This window comes from Idiotropiscis lumnitzeri, chromosome 5 (assembly GCF_059441095.1).
Source record: "Idiotropiscis lumnitzeri isolate Australia: NSW breed Sydney's pygmy pipehorse chromosome 5, RoL_Ilum_1.0, whole genome shotgun sequence".
Taxonomy (NCBI): Eukaryota; Metazoa; Chordata; class Actinopteri; order Syngnathiformes; family Syngnathidae; genus Idiotropiscis; species Idiotropiscis lumnitzeri.
Window position 1 is genome coordinate 14,888,051 of NC_142395.1, and position 22,681 is coordinate 14,910,731.

Sequence of the window (22,681 nt, forward strand, 5' to 3'; positions counted from 1 at the left end):
ATTTTCTTCTTCAGCATTAACAGTAATTGGATTCATTTTGAAATGAGCGCAACGCTACGTATTGATCTTGGCTGCAGCATATTAGTGCTTGAATAATCAATGAGATGGATCCCGCGCTTATTAAACTGGAATAAGCTGGGACGGCCCTTCTTTTCCATTTGTCAGCCAATGACTGTTAATCTCATACCCGCTGGCCCTAATGCCTTTTAACCTCATCGGGGTGTATTACCATCGACAGGGGGCTCAAATTATAGCCGACACATTGATTGGCGTATGGAAATGAATATGTTTCGATGCTGTCCATGTCTTTACAAAAAAGTGTAAAGAAGTAATTCAGGTGGCCAAGAATTCTGGTTTCTCAGAGAGGCAGTTGGAAAAAATTCTGGGAAAAGAGCATTCTTGTCAGGGCCAAGCCAAATTATGGCCATCCTCCACTTTCTTTATCGGCCTCTTGGAATTAATTGTCAGGAGTGGATTTGCAAATGAATGCGCAAATATAACCGCAGACTCGTCTGGACAAACGAAGCCAAAGAGCATCCTAATTTATTAGCATCGCACAACATTTTTTAGCCGAGGCAACTGCCATGTAGGGCCTGAAATGAAATTAAAAGCTCTTCTTGTAGAAACAAAAGCAGCTGACGTCTCGCAGTTTGGCACAGTGAGGTCATCCGTCCGTGTACAAATCAGCTGCTTTTTTCTACCGTTTTCATTTCTCACACGCCTCTTTTCATGAACATTGCAGCATATCTTTAGCCTACCCCCCACCAACCTCTACCCCACTTGGATTGCTGAATGGACCTTCCCGGTGACGAAGGTGACCCGACACTGAGAAAAAGAAGGACCTGCCATGAACTGAGTGTCAGCCATTAAATATGATTTCGCCCCTGAATGGCGAGCCGACACATTCAAACGCTGGAACTCATTACGGCCGCTTAATCTCTCTTTTCTTAGGCATGACAATGATTTCAGCTGGGAAATGCAACAGAGCCATTGATTTGAGTTGCATTGAAAGCAATAAATCAAGTCCAACTTCACATCCAGGACCCCATTTGCCTAATTCAGCGCCTCTCGCCCTAGCGGTCAATTAGTTTAGAGCAAATATATTCAATACAGACGCAGCCGCCATAAATCCCACCCCCGCTTTGGAGACTGTCCAAGGTAACCTCCCGCCTTTTTATAAACGCCAATGAAGGAGCCACAAAGATGACCTTTAACCAGGAATTTGGTCACCCACCAAGAAATAATTTGTCATAATGCAAACTTAAGTCGAAATTTGTGAAATCTACAGTGGAAGGAACGAGCAGTGAGACACCAGCCACTTTCACACTGCCTGTCAAAGCGGGCTTTTCTCTGCACGACTGTACTGTGGAAAAGTCCCTGACAGAATATATAACCGGCAAATTTCCCAATTTTGGAGCAAGGTGGGACTGCGGTTGTGTGAAACGGAATATTAGAATGCCAGGAGCAGGTTGAAGGAAGTATCGTCAGCAGCACAACAGCTGTGGTGAAAGGGTGGAGCAGAAAGCTGGGACTGGATTACAAAGTTCATCGGCGAAGCCACAAGTAGTAAGACCGGCTTTGTCCATGTGTTTCTATTCTCTGAAAAAAAGTGACTGCCACGGCATGAGGAGGTCAAAGATGACCTGCCAATTTCCAGGCTTCAGTCTTAGGTGGGACCATGACTGCATGTAAGGCAATCGTTAAAATCCGGACCAGCTTGTGACGTTTCCTGCTGAAGCTGCTGGAAATGAGACGCTGCCCACAGTCCAAATGTCCGTCCCTCTTTCTGGGCTTGTTCTCGTGATGTTGTTCTGTGTGACAGGTCCTGACATGGAATTAAGATTCAAAGACAAGCTGCAAATTTCCTGACTTTAGAGCCAGGTGGGGCTTTGAGCGTGTGACGGGGAATAGCAGAAAGACGGGACCAGTGTGTGAAGTTTAACACCCTTCACCCACTTCTCCCACCCTGCTGGTTGAAAGCAAAGTGGATGTCCGACAAGTATTTCAAACGTCACACCAGATGCTGGAGCTGAGACTGCTTCTTTGTGGAAGCAGCTGTGCGACTTGGGCACCTTTGTAATCTGCATTAGCTGCGTTGCACGGGAGTTCAAAGGGGTCAAAGTATTTCAACGCCCGCTGGGATGGCTGCCGGATGCTTTCCATGTCATGGTGGCAAAAGTAGCTGCTTATCGATGACTGACATTGTTGATTATTCAAAACAAAGTTCACTGTCGTTTGAACGGACGCACATTGGACGGTAGCAACCTACGAGAATAATATCTAAGAATCAAAATTTCTAAAATAGCTCCACTGTGCACCAAAAATATTGACACAATGAAGGTAATTACTTGATTTTTGTCGGAAGCTGATAACATTTGGCATCAGTGGTTAGTGTTTTTATATTTGCAGCTATTTTTAAATTTGAAGATAACAATCGTCTTGTTTGTAACAACTAGACCTTAACTCGCACCTCTATTCGTTTACTGTTATATAGCCAATCCCGAATTAACTCAAATGGGTTACTAATTATAATTTTCCAAAAAACATCATAGACCAGAAAATTTAATTCTGCAAATTTGATCATGGTATGATATGATTTTATCTCCACCATATGTTGTCCAAAGTGCTTTGTCAATCTCATATTCAGTTTCTTGAAAACATTTCAACACATACCAAAAATGCATGCGTCCGACACGATAACGCAACCGGTTTTCCTTTTTAGTTTAGAATAACTTACTCTAACCTTCAGGACACTCGCCATACCCTGGCCAATAACAGAACCAAGGATGTTTTTTTTTTTCCACTTTTGGTAAAATTTTAAATCCAACTGTATTTTGTTATTTCAGCTAGCTAGCTAGAGTGGGTTGAAAATTCTGAATTGACATTTTTTTTTAAATCGCCAATTTGCATCTTGAGTCACCACTGATTTATGCACAATCCTAATAGCTACTCATTTTTCATGTGTAAAAAAAAACAAAACATGACTGACAGGTAGGTTTTGTTGCCCAGGTGGTGCAACATTGACTATTCCAACAATAAATGGCAATGAACGTTTCCACTCAGTTTTAGGTTATTCTTGTAGAGACTACTGTACATTACATACGAGTTAGAGGTGTAACTAACAGAAAAAAAAACAGCGCTGTCATTGGTTATAAACAATACTGTGTAAAGCTGAAAGAAGATGGAAATTTATTCAAACAAATAGCACTGAATTTCTATGGTCGGTTTCAGTTGTGTAGACTTCATTTATATTTGTTACAAAGAGCTCAGAGTGATGTCCATGGGTGAAAAACTGGCAAAAAAAACTTGAATACACAACACAAACTTAATTCTTTTTATTCGCCCTTCTATATCAACATGCCCGGGGAAACAGAGGGCTCCCTCAACTCGTTCGGAACACTCAGCCATTTGTTGATACACAGCAAGGCCCCTGCAACATGAGGCCCGCAGATTAGACGCTCCATATTTTCTGCTTGGCTTTAAGTTTGGCGGAAATGGTTGCGAAGTGGAAAAGAGGGGAAATAGGGAACAGCCTTGGCACGGGCAAAGTGTGAAAAACTTTCAAATTGTCAGTCCACGACAAAAACGGTTACACACGGCGCCTTCGAGCTGACACTCGCACAATGCACCCTTAAAACCTTTGACACACTATGGCCTAATTTGCATGTATCTGATGAGAGGATGTACTTTTGCAGCATATAAATTCATACTTAAGATGGGGATGGAACATTTTCTTGATTGACTATTCAGGAAGACTTCAGGGTCAAGTAATCCGTATTACATGGCGGAAATCTGTCTTTGGCTCTTCTGAATTTAGGTTGACATGCAAGTGTTGTATTGAGTAGAATTATGCCACATTGACAGAAAAATACTAGCCATTGGCAAAACAACAAAAACACTCATTAATTTTGATAGCACAACATATAATGGCGACCTACCTACTGTATCCACCCAACAACTAAATTATCAACCAAACAAAAACACTCTCAACTACAACAAGTATCTAGCTTACCTATGTACCCCCTACTTCCCTGCCCAAATACATAACTACCTTCCTACCTGCCTCCCTCTGACCCTCTCTCACTCCCTTCATAACTCCTTCACTCCCTGCCTCCTCCCCTAAGAGGGGCCCACCTACCTGTAACGACTAACCTACCTACCTACCTACCCTCCCGCTTCCCTCCCCACCTATCTAAATACCTTCCTTCCTTCCTGCTTCTCTCTCCCCGCCATCTCTCATTCCCTTGATAACTCCCTCCTTTCCTCCCTCCTTCCCTCCTCCCTCCATTCCACCGTCTGTACGCACCAAAACTAATTTTACCCCTCAAAAACAAACTTTGTCACTTTCTCACTTACCCCCGTATCTGCTTCAAAAAGAGTCCTGAAATGTCAACAATTGTCAGGTTTCCAGCTGTGAATCGTCCGAACCTTACGCCCTTGACTTTGACCTCTGTTTGAAACGTCTGCCTGTAAAAAAAAAAAAAAGGCAGTAAATTCATAGAGCTATGAAATTAATGTGCCATGGAGGCCCGACTGACTCTGGTTTAATCATAACCAGGAACTGACGTGTGTGGATTGGAATTTAGTTTCATATTCCTTATGCAATTACTGTAAGTGTGCTCTGCCTATTTGTGCCCTCTAAAATGTGTAGCCCAAAAAAAAATGAAAAATGGTGAATACATTTGTTCCAGTCCAAAATGTAAATAAACCTCACACTACAGGCCATGCACCCCCATCGCCCGCAGGGTAAATGGTACGTTCAGTGAACCTTAGCGCCCACCAATGAGGCGTTATGTCGGCGTAACATCAGCCGAATTGGCCGCTCAGTGGGAAGTTCCACGCCGCGTTTAATTACCTACGTCGTGAGCAGTCGCTGAGCATTCTCACCCGAAGCAGGAAATGACAGGAGGGCAGGCAGCCCTCACTTCAAACGCAAAAATGTAAAGGAGTGCTTCATAAAAAGTCAACTCAACTACAAGCAGGGTCCTAATGGCCAGTGCATTCTAGCGCAGTTAAAGAAAAGCATCACTCATGTCGAAGGTATTTTACCTCATAAACAAATTGGAACCTTTTCTACTTTTCACTGATTGTCGGAAACATAAACAAATCTTAGCTGCGTTCTACTCACTTGTTGGGAAAGTAAACTTCACCATGTTCTTCTGTACTCACTTGTTGTCATAGTAAATGAGTCTAAGCTACGGTTCACTCACTTGTCTGGAGACCAATGTCAACAAATCTTAGCTACGGTTTACTCACTTGCTGGAAATCCAAATTAACCTTAGCTCGGGTTTACTCAATATTTAGGGAGATAAACAAGCTAGAGCTATTTTACTTACTTGTTGGAAATGTTAGCTTAGCTACATTTGTTGGGAACGTAAACTTGTCGGGAATATATAATTAGCGAGTGTGTGCTCTGCACACTTGTCGGAACCGAAACTAAGCCTAGCTAAATTTCATTAATTTGTCCGCCACACTAAACAAACCTTTTGTAACATTTTGATGAATTGATGGTGATGGAAACGATCCATAACTGCACTTTAATCACTTGTTAGTAACATAAACGAATCTGAGCTACATTTTATTTATTTGTTGGGGACTTCATCAAACCTTAGCTACAATCTCAGTTTTACTATTTTGTTAGGAACATAAACGAACATTTGCTACATTTTACTCATATTTTGAGTGCAGAAACAAGATACGTTTCACTCTGTTTTTGGAGAACCTAAACAACCCCTAGCTACATAGTTAGATTAGTAGACATAACATTATGAGGGATAAGATTTACTCCGTTGGATGGTACGAAAAGTATTTTTTACTCACTTCTCAGGGAAGTCTATATTTGACTAACTTTTTTTTAAGCATAAGAGCCGCTGAACACTGTGTGATGCCTGGACTGGACCATCGCAAGCAAAAAAAAAAAAAAGCCTGTATCGGGTTGTGATGGTCCCCATATAATATGCTGTACTGTATCTATTTTTAATACATAAAAAGATAGTGTTAGTCAAGGAAATTACAGGTTGCTTCGGAAAGAGGATGTGGGCGAGAATAAATACTGGTTCCCACTCGTATAAAACCCAGAAATGTATCATATTGTGGTGCTGAAGAAAAGGAGACGCGGGAGGTGTGTCGCAAAAAAAAAAAAAAAAACTTTATTTACTTCACGCTGCAAGAACAGGATATTCCCCGAAAATACACAACCTTGTCCAGAATACACCCCTCAACTAAATTCCACGGGCGAAGTATGTCAACAAGCGTCACAGTATGCGGCATTTCCGTCAAACACATTGTGCAACCGTGATTCACATTTTGAAGAGATCTGCCACTCATCAAAACATTCGTCCAACCCGTTTGCGATAGTTCGGCCGCTTCGTTCAGTGTGTGAATAGACGTTAACTATGTTGTGCTCACTTGTCAGGAACATAAACGAACCTTAGCTAATAGCCAAGTTGTGTTCACTTGTTGGAAATGTGAGGCAACCTCTATAGCAGGTGTGGGCAAACTGCGGCCCGGGGGCCACATGTGGCTAGTTAAACGTTTTAATCTGGCCCGCCGAATTTGAAAAACAATTAATGAATAAACCTTGTTCATGTTTTATTTTCTAAATACTGTGATTTTCAAAGACATATATATATGCTTTTGTTCACTTTCATTTAAAATTAAATATATTTTTTTTTCTCCGATGACGTGAGTTTACCAAATCACTCCATCCATCTGCTTCATCTGCCAAAGTTTAGAACCCATTGTGGCCCGCCAATCAAAAAGTTTGCCCACCCCTGCGCTATAGTAAAGTGAACCTTAGCTATGTTTATTAGCTGCACTTGATTCACTGGTTTGGAATGTAAACTTAACCATGTTTTAGGAACAGACACAAAACTTTGCTACATTTTAGCTACTTGTTGGGAACATGAGCAAATCTTGTGTTGTTTTGGAATGTAAACAATTTACTCAATTGTTGCAAAGTAACCTCAGCTAAAATCTACGCACCTGTTAGTGACCTTAGTTTCACTTCACTCACTCCAGTATGGATCTGATCCATATTTGCTTGATTCCGCCCACTCTTACGTGGACACACACACATATTGCTCACACCACAACCTGGCGCAAAGCCTCCACATCCCATCAGCGGATGTTTCTGGGTTACTCTGTTCCCATCTTACAAGCCTCCATTCCAAACCATCTGCCAACTTTTTGTGTGTGTGTGTGTGTGTGTTTTCTTTTTTTCACCCCCTCTTCATGTTATTTGTTTGATTTTGATTCACAGCAAGGTTGAAGCCCTGTGGGAGTTATGATGTTTTCCCTCCTGTGATACTGTATGTCCCGGACAAATTGTGCCGCAAACTAAATATTAATCTATGCGCAGACTTTGTTCCCAGCCAGCTGCTCGCTTGCTATGTGAGTTTTTCTCCCTCTTTTCTGGACCGGTCCCAGCTTTTCCCCGCCCCATTATCTCCCTGTGTCTTTTGTATGCACTGATTTATTTCAACAGTGGTCTTTTGGCTTAGCGCTGGGCGCCGCCTCTTTGTCAGCTCCTGTGTGAACGCAGAAGCCTTTGACCACCTTTGACAGTGTGAATATTTTAGCGCCTTTTAATATGCAGCTGAACTTTTATGTAAATATGAGGAGTGGAAAGTGAAAAGGGGTGGGGCATGGGGGGGGGGGGATAAGTCCGATGAGAGAAGTCTTTGTGGGTAAACGATATTGTGGTTCCTTTATTACTCATATAATCACATCAACTGTTTTCTCTCTGCAAATTTGGTGTTTTCTGCTCCAAATTCCTGCTGTGGTACATGCAGCTGTTGACTGTACACGCTCTTCTTTTGAGGGTGAAAATAACAGGCAGCTTCCCATCGCTGTAGCAGGTGCAATGCCAAATGTTCCGGATGGTCAAATAAGGTTTTGTAGTGTCTGATCATGGAAATGTTCACAAAGCGACACGGGAAATAGCATCTATAATATCGCCGACAAGCAACCTTGAGGCTGGGAATGTTTTGGGGGTTTTTTTGTTTTGTTTTTTGCATCCATCAGGATGAAGGCTCGAGGAGGTCAATGAGGAAATTTAAAGCATCAATATCAATATGTAACAAGTCAATAGTTGCTTCACATTCACACGGTTCCGGTTTCACGTTGATTGTACAGTTCTGTCAATTTCTCGTTGTACGCAGTTCTTTGCAAACGCACACTAAACCGATGAGACGGTGTGTATTTTAACACAGACGTGCGTTAGGGTTTTGATCCAAGGTGACCCCTTTTGTTTGCGATCATGATCATTAAGCGTGTAATGGGAAAACAAAAATCATGGCTCGGTTTATATGATATTTTTTGGGGGAACGGTTTACATTTCTTACACTAAGGGAACAAAAATCTTTTAGTGAACGTGTTAAAACACTTTGTCTTCTTTTAAGGGAAACAAATGCAGGCAGTACAACTCTAAAAAGTTGAACAGCACCGATGATGCGATTCAACACCAATGGAATTTGTGCTGATCTTCACATTTGTGTGCTGCCATTCAAATTCAAGACTTGTAAGCGTGACTTCCACTAGCCAGAGGCTGAGCTTCACTGTGTTTGTTTGCGGAGGAGACGCACGAGCCAGTTACACTGCCTGTGTTTTTTTTTTTACCAGCTACGGTCTGTATGGGAACTCGGTATTGCTCGAACCGCTCCATCTCTGAATCTGAATATATGTACTGATACAGTCCCTACTGTTTACCATAGTGGCGTACAAAACTGAATGAGAAATCATAATTCCCTGAAGCAAGAAACGTGAAAATGCCGAGACCTCAATGAACTACAAGCTATAATTCTGATCATGACATCACAGCCCATCTTAGGAATCTTTATGCAGAGGAGGGATGTTGGAACATCAATGTATTTGCACAATTGCATTTGACATATTGTAGTGCGGGCCCAAGAACAAAGGACACATAAGAAGAGTTATTGTGCATGTTCTGTGTGACACAAATTAATAGATAGGTGCCATAAAATGATCAGTCATCTGTGAAAATGTCAGTTCACACTCATGTTGAATCATATCAAAAGTAATACCCCTATTGGACGGTTCCGTGCAGAAGAATCAACACGGGAATAGTAGTTTTTGAGCGTTTGTGGTTGTAATATAAAAAGACGACAATTTGAAACGGAAGCTGTAATATTGATCATATTTTATAAAACATGTTTTTCTATTCTAATATCAGTTTCGGTCATGCCCGCATATGTTACTTGGTCGTATCAGTGAGGATATTTGTGGTATCACCCAACACTAAATAACACTGATGTGGTGGTTACCCCTCTATATAACTATATTAGTTATCACACTGGTTATGTGACTAAAATGTTACTAAAAACAAAAAGGTGTCGCCTGAGAAAACATCAAAGAAAACAAGGCAAAATATTTTTCAGTCTAAGTTCTGTAACGTATTCACAACTCTCAAAAAATAATTTTTCAGTGACCTGACTAGTTATGAAGCGGACTCAAGGCCAAAACAAGACTAAAGTTCCTCATCTGACAGGAGATCAATTTTGCAAACATTTACCTTTTTTTGTTTTGCCCTTTTCATTGCAACCTGTTTTTTATTTACCCAGCTTGCATGATGATATTGAATATGCGGGTAATTTCCCTGAATTATATATTTGCACAAACTGTGTTTTTCCACCGAGCTTTGACCTCTCATACACACACACACACCCCCACACACCATCGCATCAAAGTTCAACTAAGCATCAATCTCTTTGATTTCTCGGAAGCACCCTTGTGTCCGTCCACCCGGCACCGATCATCTGTGCGTGTTATTATTCGCGCAATGTTTGCTCAGCCTTGCCAACATATGTTTCTCAACAGAGACGACCCCGCTTGTAATCCGGCCGACACTTTAAGATGTGGATTTATTAATCCAGCTGGTGTTTTTTGATGAGACCCCCCCACCCCACACCCACCAATCTAAACCTCATCCTCCCTCATTGTTATATCTGCTTCTCCTAACCTTGACTCACATCAAACCACAATAAAATGGTCAACAACTCAAATTCTGTTATTCAGCCAAAGAACGACAGGTGATGAGCTGTTATTCGATAACAAGAAGGCAATAACAAAAATAAACCACCCAAAAAGAATTAGAACCTGCACGCAACTGTGTGGATAGTGAGGTGACAAAAGTAAAGTAAGTGTAACGTGGTGGTGCGAGCACAAAAGCAATAAAGTCAGAGAACAAAAAGCTCTTGTAAGGGAATCTAGGGCGAAACAAGGAGAACATTGAGCACAAAAAGTCAAATGCCAAAAGTTTAAAATAATTAAATAAAAAATATATTTATTTATTCAGTCATTAATGACAAATATTTGGAACCCAATCTAACAAATAATATTAAATAACTTTGATATATAATACCATAGCCAATTAATAACCGCTTCATATTCCGAAAAAAATTTGAAAAAGAATTCAGTATACATAATTCAACTTTTTAACACAACTTTGAAAAAAAAAAATCTCGATCCATTTGTCCCACTTTGCTAAGTATGTCACCATGAAAGCGCTGGTGGGCCACCGGCTCAAACAATAACTCAGACAGCTACGCTGCAGATTATGAAGAGATAGACCTCTGCCACCAGACAAGTTGGGCAGAGAGAGGAGGGAGGGGGGTAGTGGGGGGCGGGGCTTCCAATGAGGCGAAGAGGCCCCCACTCATGCCCCCACTGATCACAACAGGGGATTAATTATGTCAGCATAATAAGTACAAATGGTGATCTGAAGTTGGAATTAGCCCCCTGAGCAGAGGCTTCTGCGACGGAGAGGAAGAGTGGGTGGTAATAGAAGGTTGGGGTGGGGGGGGTTCGATTGTTCCAATTTGTCCCAGTCTGTCTGTCTGTCTGTCGATGCTCTTGGTGGGCCGGCGGGGGCCCCCCTGAACCCCGGCTGCTCGCCTCTGTTATGATTTGCATGGACGTCAGTCTCGCGAGCGGCGGGGACACGAGCTCAAGCTGAGCCAGGCCGAGTCGTTGCCAAGATAACCCGGGCCCGCTTGCTTGCTTCTGCGAAAACTGGTGTCATTTTACTCAAAGGCAGAAGGGAAAGGCCTCTATTCGTCAGCTTTTTTTTTTTTTTTAAATAATAAACAATTGATGTGTAAGCCTGTATTACAATTCATGTAAAGTGCATTGGGAGTTTAAACAATAATTAAAAGGACTATTATGCCTCAATTTGTGCTGCTGTTTTGGTTAGCAACAACATTCAAATGGGCTCAGGAGCTAGTATTCATTTGACAACATCTCATACTTAAATTTAAAGCACTACACTATTTGTCTTTCTAGAAACATGAGTGAGATTTTAGACAAATCTCTCCCGATAGTTTTTGGTCTGTGAAACGAAATGACGTCAGAAGCACGGTGGCAATTCTGCCGGTTCAAACAATACTTGAGTAAACCTGGCTTTGTTAAAAAGTGATCATTAGGATTGACATCTGTCATTGACGTCCCTTAACTTCCCTTGAAAAGTAATCCGACGGAGGCACTTGAGCACCGCTAGCGCTAAATGCCGGCAACAGGCGGCGTACAATACGGTGTCAGCGTATTGAAGTTGTTTTTTAGTCTCATTTGTTAGCGATTGAACGTTATTTCAGGACGTTGCTGTGTCGTTGAAGTCGTTGGCCCGCGACATGCTGTCGGGCCCGGGAACAACTTGAAAATAAAAGTGTATCTTGGAATTGATGTCCACGTAAATTTTAGAAAGGCAATGTTTATTTTGAAGTCGCCCTTCTTACGGCGTTGGTGGCATGTTACTGTCATAGCATAACCAAATGTTGCTGTGGTTAGCTTGAGTACTTTTTCGAAACAAGGTACCCGAATTACAAATTCCAAGTCTTGTATTGCGACGTAATCGAAACGATCGCTTATTGGAAGCAGCATCCTGCATAAAATGACACTAGATTGCCAAGCTTTTTTCCTACGTCTAATGTGGGTGGAGCACAGTGTCAAGGTTTGATGACCATTTCGAGCATTTGCTGAAAATAATAGAAAGATGCGAGGACTCGTTTATAGCAGCTTGCAGCTTTAATTACTATTATTATTATTTACTTGACACCCGAACGCTGTTTTTACGTCATCGAGTCTCATTGTCATTTCTTCACACCACATCCGAGGTCTGAAGTTGCCGCTTCCAGGTTGTCTGGCTCATAGCTTGAATCCCTCCAACTGCTCTTTCTTTGCTGTCGAGTCCAAGGTTGGGATGTGTGCTTCTGCTTCCCATCCAGGTCGTGGTGCCCCCGCTGCAAGCCCCGAGGCAACATGACCTGCAACTTGAACAGCGGCAACTGCAGCGGCATAGTACAGTGTTCATCCTCAGCCTCCCTTGTTGTCATAGCTGTTGTCTGGCCCTGCTTGGCTCGCTGCCCTCAGCACTTCCCTTGACCACCTGACTCCCTGTGTGTGAGTGCGCACGCGCGTCATGGCCGAAAATATGCAAACAATCCTAAGCCAAGCACGCCCAGCGGCGCAGGCTGCTCACGTTTGTAATACTTAACCAAACTATTCGAATCTATCTACATTTTGGGTTTAATCCGGGGAATCAAACCTCACCTTTGCACATTCATTTATTTAGTTATTTTTGTACAATTTATGCAGTTTAGTACAGTACGCCACATAATCGGATTATCTGAATATATTTTAAAATGGATTCTATTTGGTTTGGTTCGATGCACTTGCATCTCTTTATATCAAAACCGGTTACCGATTTTTTTTGTTACACCCTACAGCTTAACAATAATACTCTGAATAGCTCACTTTTTTACAGTTATTGGACAAAAAGGAGCATTTCAGCTTGTCAATGAAATTGTGTCAAAATATTGGGGTTTTGTTTTAAGTGAGGACAATTATTTTTCTAATCGTTCGAAATGCACTAAATGCATTGGTTAGTTGCACTAAATTATAGAGACAAGTGGAAGTTGACGTGACCCGTTAGAATCACACAAGCATGGCATGGGTCCTTCTTGTTTACTGGCTAGTCAAGCAAACACGCTGCGAATGAGTCTATGAAGCTTCTCGAGAGGCGCGATCATGATGGCGGCGAGATATAGCTGATGATGTCAACGTTTGCCTCGTCTAACGCACTCGTAAATCGCTCCTCGTCAGCGATGAGCGCTGCACCTGATGACTTATGGAGGACACAGGCGTCCAGTTTAATGGGGGGGGCTTCTCGTAAACGGCAGCCTGGCGGCGCTGTCAATTTTCATATTTCATCATATCTCTTAGTGGGGCGGAGGTGCGGCCTTATATCGCCACCCAGGAATCTTGTTAAAGAGCCTCTGGAATGAATTCATCTCATCGACTCCATTGTTATAAAGTGACTTCCAACAGTAAATAAGGATGTCTGTGTTTACTCAAACTTTGTATCATGGAAAATTCAACATTTTGTGATTATGAAAAGGCGCAGCGTGATTTTGTAGGGTTGAACTTTTTTTCTTTTTTTTTTTGTACTAGGTTTTGTGCAATTAATGGACTAAGTTGAGTCGAAAATGCGCAAAATGTCTAAATGGCTCAGATTCAATCAGGACAAATTATTGGATGTTTGTTAACTACGCCTTTATATTGCACTAAATTTTGTGGGAATGTTTGGGTTCAATTGTTTACTGAAAATTGTCAAAATCTAAAAAAAAAAAAATGTTTTTAAATTTGTGCGCTTTTTATGGAGGAGTATTTCTTGAACATTGCTATTAAACTAATGTCCAGAGCGAGCCAAATAATTAGTGCCTTGTTGCACTCCAAACTGAGGTTTCACAAGATTTGATGTCTCAACCGCCATCCTAAAAGGGATTTGGAGTCCAAAGTCATGCCAAAATAGTGTTTTGTCAGAAATATTGCTTTTCAAACATAAAAACTCAAATTAAATTGTTCCAAAATATATATATATTTTTTTTACTTTCAGTATGATTCCAAGCATGTAATAAACATTTTGAAGAGAACACAATGGGTCATATTTTTCTAGAGAGGCGCACGTGCGCCCGCCATAAAAAGTGGCTCAGCTTCATTTTCGTGCCTGTGCAAGTCTAGTTTGCCAAGTTTGGAAATTTGTCAGACCGTGCTACCAAATGATGGCCGTTCTTTCCTACAATTTGGTGTGAGAGAATAGACTCGACTTTAGACCATGTGAAAGGAGGTCTAAGTTGTGGTGCAGGGGTGATTTTTGGTGGATTTGAAATGAGTTAAAAAAGTTTTGTCAGACTATATCATAAAATTGTTGCACAAAAGCAAACCCCACGGGCAGTTAATTATTAATGGTTTTATTTTCACTATTAATTTTAAATGACAATGTAATTTTTGTGTGTGTGCGTGTGTGTGGCCACTAGCAAAAAGCTGAGCTCATCTCTCGTGCGTGTTCATTCATCAGGCGTGAAGATGAATGTCTTATTGTGTTATTGTCATCCGAGTGACAGGCTTCAAAGAGCACCTGGTCGGCGTTGCACACTTCAGCTCCTTTGCAAGCCATTCATACGGCGCCCTGTGAGTCATTAGCGGGCGCCTCGCTGCGGGTTTACATGCACGGAGGTTTATTTTTTGCGTGAGGCCTCCATTGTGTCGGGGCCGAGCGGGTTCCGGTAAGCGACACTCGAAGGAGTGACTCATCTTAGGGGCGGTAGAGAGTGAGGGGGGAGCCAGCTGAGTCAGAACACGTCATTACTTAAACAAAGACATTTCTTGGATGCTAATTAACATGTTGTTGCTAAATGCAGCAAAGGCAAATCATGCACACTGTAGAAATGTCCTTATTTTTTTTAAGAAAAACAGCTTTTTAATTAATCAGTTCATCAAATCATTTTTCTGGGGTCAAAGCCCAAAGCTAAGAAACAGAGATTAGCATTAGCTAACTATGTTGCCACCCTGACCATCTAATAAGCAATACCTTCTTGAATGTTCACCAAAATTCTGTTTGCTGACACATCCCTATACTGAGCACTTTTTATTCATTAATTTAATGAGGAAAATTATTATATTTAATAATAATTTAATAATTCATTCTTAATTGTCATGCTCAGCACGTGTCCAGCTCAAAGTGTGGTCTTTTTGTCAGATGCCCGCTGTTAGAAACGCCGTTGTGGGAGTGAACACAGCCTACTAGCTTTGCGGTTACTCTCATTTCCGTTAAATTCAGTGCCCGAGAGGACGTTACGGAAGCAGAAACTGACTCACCAGAGTCCATGCAGAACATTGGAGTGCACAATGTATGTTTATTAGCAACTGCAAACCGACACACACGGGTAGATGATGTAAATTTAGCTAGGACGAGCGCAGATGACCATTGTAGGCGCTTGAAGATTGCTTTCCAACCTGATCGTTCATGCATTGACTACAAATAATGTATTTTTGATCTATGTATGCCTTTGGCATACACCAGGGGTCCTCAATCCTGTTCCCAGAGGGCCCCGTGTCCTGCCCGTTTTCCATCTCTCCCTGCTGCAACACATCTGATTCAAATGATCAGATAATCAGCAAGGTCTGCAGAAGCCAGATAATGATCCTGATCATTTGAATCAGGTGTGTTGCAGCACGGAGAGATGGAAAACGGGCAGGGCACCGGCCCTCGGCGAACAGGACTGAAGACTGACATACACTATAGTGACAGACAGACACTGTTGCCGTTCATACAACTAAAAACTAACTTTGTGTTCAACAAAACAAGCCAATGACGTCAATGCATGAGTAAAAAGAGGCAAGATTATCATGATTTCCCGATACAGTGGAAGTTAATTGATTAATTGGTTACTATGAATTGGTAATCAATTGATATGCATCGATCCAGTCCAGTCCAGATTTTATTTATTTTTTTTTGGAATGTTTTCAATTAAGAAAACTATTACTTAGTGTCGGGTAATATCGATATATAAACGTAGTAAAACATCACAAAAGCAAATGTATAGAAATGAACTGGTTTAATGAGCGGAATCGAAGAAGAAAGTCACACACGTGCTATATATTTGCGTGTTGACGTGGTGGCCTGGTGTGCGGCATCGCAAGCGGATTGGTCATTTGCAATATTTACTTGTCTTTGGATGTTTGTTTCAGTCAATAAATGCCTGAAAGTGCATCAGTTACTGTTGTCACTTGACTCGAGCAGCGGCATATTTTAAACTCACTTGGAATTGTAATTCATTCTCCACACATAAAACATAAAAATTAGTCAAGCGATGCTCATAACTTGAACATTTCGTAAATTGGGGCACTCTTACTAAGAGTCAACATACTTAGTGTATTCCTTTGTCTTTTTTAAGTATCAAAATGCCTCTCGGCGATACGTATGTGTACAATGGCACACATTGTCACTGGTGCGGGACGAACAACACTCGCCGTGTGTGTGCGTGTGATAGTCTGTGTGTGTGTTACGGGCCGTTTCCTCTCGTTGACGCTCTCTCTTGGCGCGTGTGATATTTACAAAAATGTTATGCCTTGACAACCCTCAATTAAACCTGTCATAACAAAGCCCATCCAAAAGCAAGACAGGAAGGAAGGGGCGCTCCGGTGGATGATGTCAGCTTGGCGGCAGGGAGGAAAAAAAATAAAACATGTAAACAGCTGTTCTTGGATCATCAATGACTGCAAGGGAGATTACGGGGGTTGGTATCAAACATGTTTATCAGCGTGTGCCTTTGACTCGTTTAATTGGCGCCTTCTGAATTCAGCAAGACCGTTACGCAACTCGGCTGAAGCAATCTGTGGACAGTTTAAGGATAGCGGGAGTTGTTTTAAAGTAAATGCTTGTATTAGAGTGATCTCTTATGATCTATAACATCGGTCTTTGATGGCTATAAATCTGCCGGTACGCTTTGAAGTGGTTGAGGAGAGCGCGGGGGCAAATGGTGATCCACGTCTTGAGTTATTGCGACATGGTAAAGAAGTGCTTTTTCATAGAGGGGAAGGCGAAAAACAAGCTGAATCGCGTTCACCGTCGAGGTCAACGTGTCTGTTTGGGTTTGCGAGTCTCGATCTCTGGATGATGTGGATGTTGTAAATTACAAGGCAGGTTTGAATGGTGTGTAAGTGCGCCTGTGACTTGAGGCAGTAATGCATACAAAAGTTGTGCTGTTTAAAGTCAGAGAATGTGACTCCGATGGCTCTTTCCTTCCTTCATTTTTATGACATTTTTTAACATGAATTTAAGTTGGTTTTATTTTTTTCCTGCTGTTTTGGTAGAAAAAGAGATGATGAATAAATTTAATTGGCAGAAAGTGGGATTTCACTGAAACTTTTTTGTTGTGTTTTACTTCATTTGTTTTTTTTTCTGCTCTTTCCATTTGTCTGACATGCAATGCACAAATTTGCTGAACAAATTGCGGACTTCCATCCATCCATCCATTATCTGCTGCTTAACTGGGGTCAGGCCGCGGAGGCAACAGCTTCAGCAGGGAAGCCCAGACTTCCCTCTCCCCAGCCGCGTCTTCCAGCTCTTCCGGAGGGATCCCCAGGCATACCCAGGCCAGCTGGGAGACATAATCTCTCCAGCGTGTCCTGGGTCGTCCTTGGGTCTCCTGCCAGTGTGACAAAACACCTCACCAGGTAAGCATCCTAAGGATACCAGATGCCCGAGCCGCCTCATCTGGCTCCTCCCAACTCTCGACTCTATGTCCCGCCCGGATGACCGAGCATCTCACCCTATCTCTAAGGGAGATCCCAGACACCCTGCGGAAGAAGCTCATTTCGGCCGCTTGCAACTGAGATCTTGTTCTTTCTGTCACAACCCACAGCTGGTGAAGATCTTTGAGGGTAGGAACGTAAATCGACTGGTAAATTGAGAGTGTCTCCTTTCGGGTGCAGACACACTGTCTGTAAAATTTGCAAACTTAAATGCCACAAAGCGCATTTTATCTAGAACTATTTATAATGCCACAAGAGGGGACAGATTTCTTGGTTTTTTTTGCTTTGTCTAAGCGTCTGCTGTGATGGCGACTCTGTATCATTCTGTCGTGGTGAAGAAGGAGGAGTAACGAAAGTTGAAGCTCTCTATTTACCGGTCAATCTGTGTTCCTCCCCTCGCGTATGGTGACCCAAACAACAACATCCCGGATATAAGCGACCGAAATGAGCTTCCTCTACAGGGTGATCGAGCTCTTCCTTAGAGATTGGCTGAGAAGCTTGGTCATCCTCGACGGACTCAGACCCGAGCCTCTGCTCCTTCATATTGAGAGGACCTAGATGAGGTGGCTCAGGCATCTGATAAGGATGACTGCTGGACGCCTCCCTGGTGAGTTGTTCCGTGCATGTCCAGTACAACCTGGAGAGACTGTCTCCCGGATGGCCTGGGAACACCTTGGGATCCTTCCGGAGTTGGAAGAAGTGGCTCGGGGGAGGCAAGTCTGGGCTTCACTGCTGTGGATGCTGCCTCCGCGACCCGACCCCGTATAAGCAGGTTTGTCTAAGCAAGCCAAAGTTTCATTTAGTGCGCCCCACCTCTTCCCCACAAACATATGTGACCATCCAAGGGTAGGGGGTCGGCCAACGGCAATCCCTCTGAGTCCCAAATATGATTCAGCATGCAGATGACGTGGGGGCCCCTCTTAAATGGCATTTAGCGCAGGCTGGCATGGCGGTAATTGAAAATGTCAGTAAAAAGTGCTTAGGAGAAATTCCAGCAGGATTATCGCCCCAGTAACATGGGCAGACAGAGGCCTCGTCTCTGGGGAGAGCACAAAGGACTTGTCTCCATATCATAAAACCTGCTCTGTTCCCAACGCAGGGAGGGGAGTCGCAGAGTAACATCTTGTTTTTTTTCTTCTTTTTTTTTAGTGTGTCCATGTATGTATGTGTCTGTGTCGGAAGGGAGTGGGGGTCAGGGTTGGATGCGGGTCCTTTTTTTTTTTTTTTTTGCCACTGTTGTGGGTGCATCATATAAAAGAAGATATACAAGCGATTCACATGCAAATGCACAGGGTGATTTAGAAAAAAGGGGGAGGCTGGGAGGTGGGGGGGAAATGTGCTATTGAAAGCCACTGGAGGGGACAGGGAGGGAAGAAGGTGGTGGACATTAAGCAAAAGGGGGTGGGGGGTTACGCGGGGCCTGAAACAGAGAGACATTTGTGTAATCTGGCTTTATGTATCACCACTTGTGAATAATAACATGAAGAAAAAAAAAAAAAAAGAGACTTACCTCATCTGCCGGCTCGAGCCAAGGCGTAAATAAAAGGCCGCGACAATGGAATGACTATTAGCCGGGCCTCGGCGCTCAAGCTCGATCAGCGCCCATTCTTTGGAGGCACTGGCAAGGAGATTAATGTTTTGTTAAATATCAGTGTGGGAGCTTGTGAAGAAGAGGAGGGAGGGAGGATGGGAGGAAGAAGGCTTGCTTAGTGGGCCTTCGGAACTTAGTCAGCCAATGTGTAATTATGCTTCTGTTGCTACGCATGCATCCCACGCTGAAGTGACGGCACAGCGTTGTTATGGCATCACATGCGCGTATTTGTCCAGAGGATTATGGGTAATGTTGCGTGGGGACTTGTTCAACATGTAGCGATGCAATATGTAGAACAGGACCTCCCCCAAGACTTCTTCCAGGCAAATAATAGCGAAACGTTCGAGAAATCTATTAATCGCATCCGAGCCTTCCTAAATTACATTTGTATGTTCTCCTTGGGTTTTCTACGGGTATGCTGGCTCCCACCTGAGGGGGTTCGTAAAATGCACATTTGGTGCGCACAATTGGTGGCCAAGGTAACACAAAGCAGTACACACGATAGCACAACCCTCAGTCGATGAGGGTGAGCAGGGCCGTGGCTCATTTGCATGAGACAGAACCGCCTCCCCAAAACTGGCCTGTTGGAAATAGTTCAGAAGTAAGAAAATCCTGACAGTACCACAAGCCTGTAGAATGGAATCAATCAAATATAAACGCTCCTCTAGTATCTCCGCCGATGGTAGCTAGTCTTCAAGCCAGTAACTTTAGGATAATGGGTAGCCAGGTAATTTTAGTATTGCCTTCGACTATGGACGATGTAAGTGTATTAATTAAGTTACCTTGGAGCAGACTAAAAAGTTTGATTTACTGCAAGCAGCGTGGATATTCTCTGCTGTGCTGTGATTGGCCAGCCTGTATTTGTGGATGTGAAGGAGAAAGATAGACAGATTTGACATTTGATACAGTTGACACTTGTATAGACCAGGGTTATAATAGTTTTGAATTTCTCATTATAGTTAATTTTTTGTTTTGTTTTGTTTTGACTTTTGTATTATTAAATTTTGTTAGTTTTCGTTAGTTTTGGTAGCAGGAATGTTTCTTTCTATTAGCTTTTATTTTTTTATAAAATGCTTTGAGTAAAGTTTTTAATTGTTTTAATAACAATAATACTATTTTTTATACATAGAAGGAATATTAGTTGAGTGTAAGATTGGGCAAAATAAGTTGTATGTAATAAAGTAAATTCCTAAATAACCTCATATGGCTTTATACTTTTAAAACAAAACCTCTAAAACCTATGTATCAAATTAATTGACAAATAAAATAATGGCATTTTTTGCGATAATTTAGTTTGTTACGTTAGTTTGTTAGTTTTATAATTTAAAATGAATTGTCAGTTGTTGTTTTTTTTTTTTTAAAGAACTCTACTTCATTTCATTAACTAAAATATTTTTCACTTTTAGTTTGAGTTGATTCATTGGCTTTCGTTAGCTATCATAACCTTGGTAGATGTATCCGGGACGGCACAAAGCCGATTATAGTGTGATCTTGACCTAGAAGACAAAAAATGAAAAGTCTGTTTCTGACTTCATGATGTGCATACAAATATATCATCGCTCTTGTGTGTGTTTGTGTGCGCACGTGTGTGCCTAAAACATTCGTAGACATCCTCCCCCCGTGTCGGTAACAGCCCTGAGTGGGTTGCTCTAACCACAATATTACGCAGCATCATAAATCTAAGACCCCTTATAGCATTTACGTCTCTGGCCCTGTGATCCTTGCTGATAGGCATGTCTGGACACAGCAGCCCTCCCTTCTGGGCCTCTGGTGAGGCAAAGGTCAAGGCGGGGTGCGTTCCAAGTTGGTGGGGCGGGTGCGGGGGGTTTGCATGACACTACGGCTGACAGTCTGGCTGGCGAAGGGGATAGGTGACAGGGTGGCACGAATGGCAGTTGACAAGGTGACGGCGATGGAGGTGACAGAAAAGTGACCAGGTGGGGAAGTTGAGGGTGAATGACCGCATCGGACACCACCGAAGGCTGTGATTGTTCGTCCCTCCGTCCGTCCTGTGTCGCCGTCATCCTTCCGCTAACCATTCCGACCTAGGACGTCGTCACAACCCCCTGCGGCCTGACAGCGCAAAACATGGTAGCGCTTTCCGTGCCGAACATGGCGGTTATTTTGTTGGCCGGTTAACCTACATGCACTCGTCCAGCACAGCCAGCATGCATAGGATCCACTCTCTTGTGGTGCCGTCGAGGGACTGGAGGCAAATGCCCTGCGGCAACCTTAATCCCTGATCAATATTTCTATTTAAAAATACAAAAATAATGAAGATTTTTATTTTAATGGACGTATCTGCAAATCAGACGTATGCATCGCTAATTTTTGTCACGACAGAAACTCTCTGGCCGCTGGCAGCCTCTCCAGACGTGCAGCACAACATCAGCCAGCGAAATAACAACGCCTTGTCAACAATACACCGATGACTCAATTCACCAGATTGGTGTGGGCTTCGCGCGCAAGGACCCTCCCGGACCCATTACGATGACTGTATTTTTCCTCACTACCAATTGCTTTAATTTTTTTTAAACTAATGAAATACAAAAAATAAATTTCCCAAATTGAGCCATAGAAGGCTTTGGCCCGAGGCCAATGAAAATTGAAATTTGAATCTTTCCCTGTTTTCATCATCCATATAAACGAAAGTGCAACTTTCACTTTAGAATATTGAATTTGTCATCAAAACTTAAGCACTTCAGTGGCTTTTTAAATCAGAGCTTCCTTTAGGCATGCGCAGTTATATTGACAACATGACTAAACAATTTGACTGCCTTACGCAGTGACACAAAGACGTGCCGTTCTGATGGCGCTGACATGTTCAACGACACAAATATTTAATTTTGAGAGATGTACTTTTTTTTTTGTTTTGAGGGGCAACCGTGATCTTTGCTATTCACATGAATTGTTTTGAGAAATGCCCATTCTGTTTTGCAAATTTCAACCCTGATCTCAAAAATGTTCCAAAGTGACTGAGAAAAAAAGACAAAAAACATCAATGATTTGTAAACAAATTCACTTAAAAGGAGAAAGAAAAAAAGCATTCCTTGCTTGTCGGGATGGTGTCCAGTTTTGATAAAACTGCTTCAACATCCGCATTCACTTGTGGCTAATGTTTGCCCACTTGTTGGCAATAACCAACAAGTGGAACCCTTTTAATGATGTCCGGCTCCAGTGACTCCACTTTCTACGTGTGACTATAATCTACACGTGTTTGAATGTCTTCCTGTGTTCTCTCGCTCATCTCTGACTCACTGCCATGAAGCGGCGAAGCATTCCCGAGGTGTGTGTGTGTGCGTGTGTGTGGGTGTTGTGAACACTCCAAGAGAACCATGCTGTGGAGGAAATGAAAGGTACTCCCCTCATTTCATACACCAGCAACCTCACACTCTGACTCAGCAAGCCAGCTTAAATGAGCATGTGAGTTCACACACTGTTTGGATGACATATTTTACCTTCTATTTTCCCCATTTGAAC

At 42.5% G+C, this 22,681-nt stretch overlaps 1 long non-coding RNA gene across 8 annotated transcripts in view; it reads left to right on the forward strand.

Moving 5' to 3' along the window:
• Positions 1 to 22,681, forward strand: part of LOC148337015 (uncharacterized) — a 150,418-nt gene that overhangs the window by 85,197 nt on the left and 42,540 nt on the right. The window contains exon 7 of one of the 8 annotated variants that reach the window (XR_015843245.1): positions 21,545 to 21,677. The exons of the other annotated variants lie outside the window; for them this stretch is intronic. This is a non-coding gene — a long non-coding RNA (uncharacterized LOC148337015). Of the gene's footprint in view, positions 1 to 21,544; positions 21,678 to 22,681 lie in introns of those variants that run through there. 8 annotated transcript variants of the gene reach the window in all.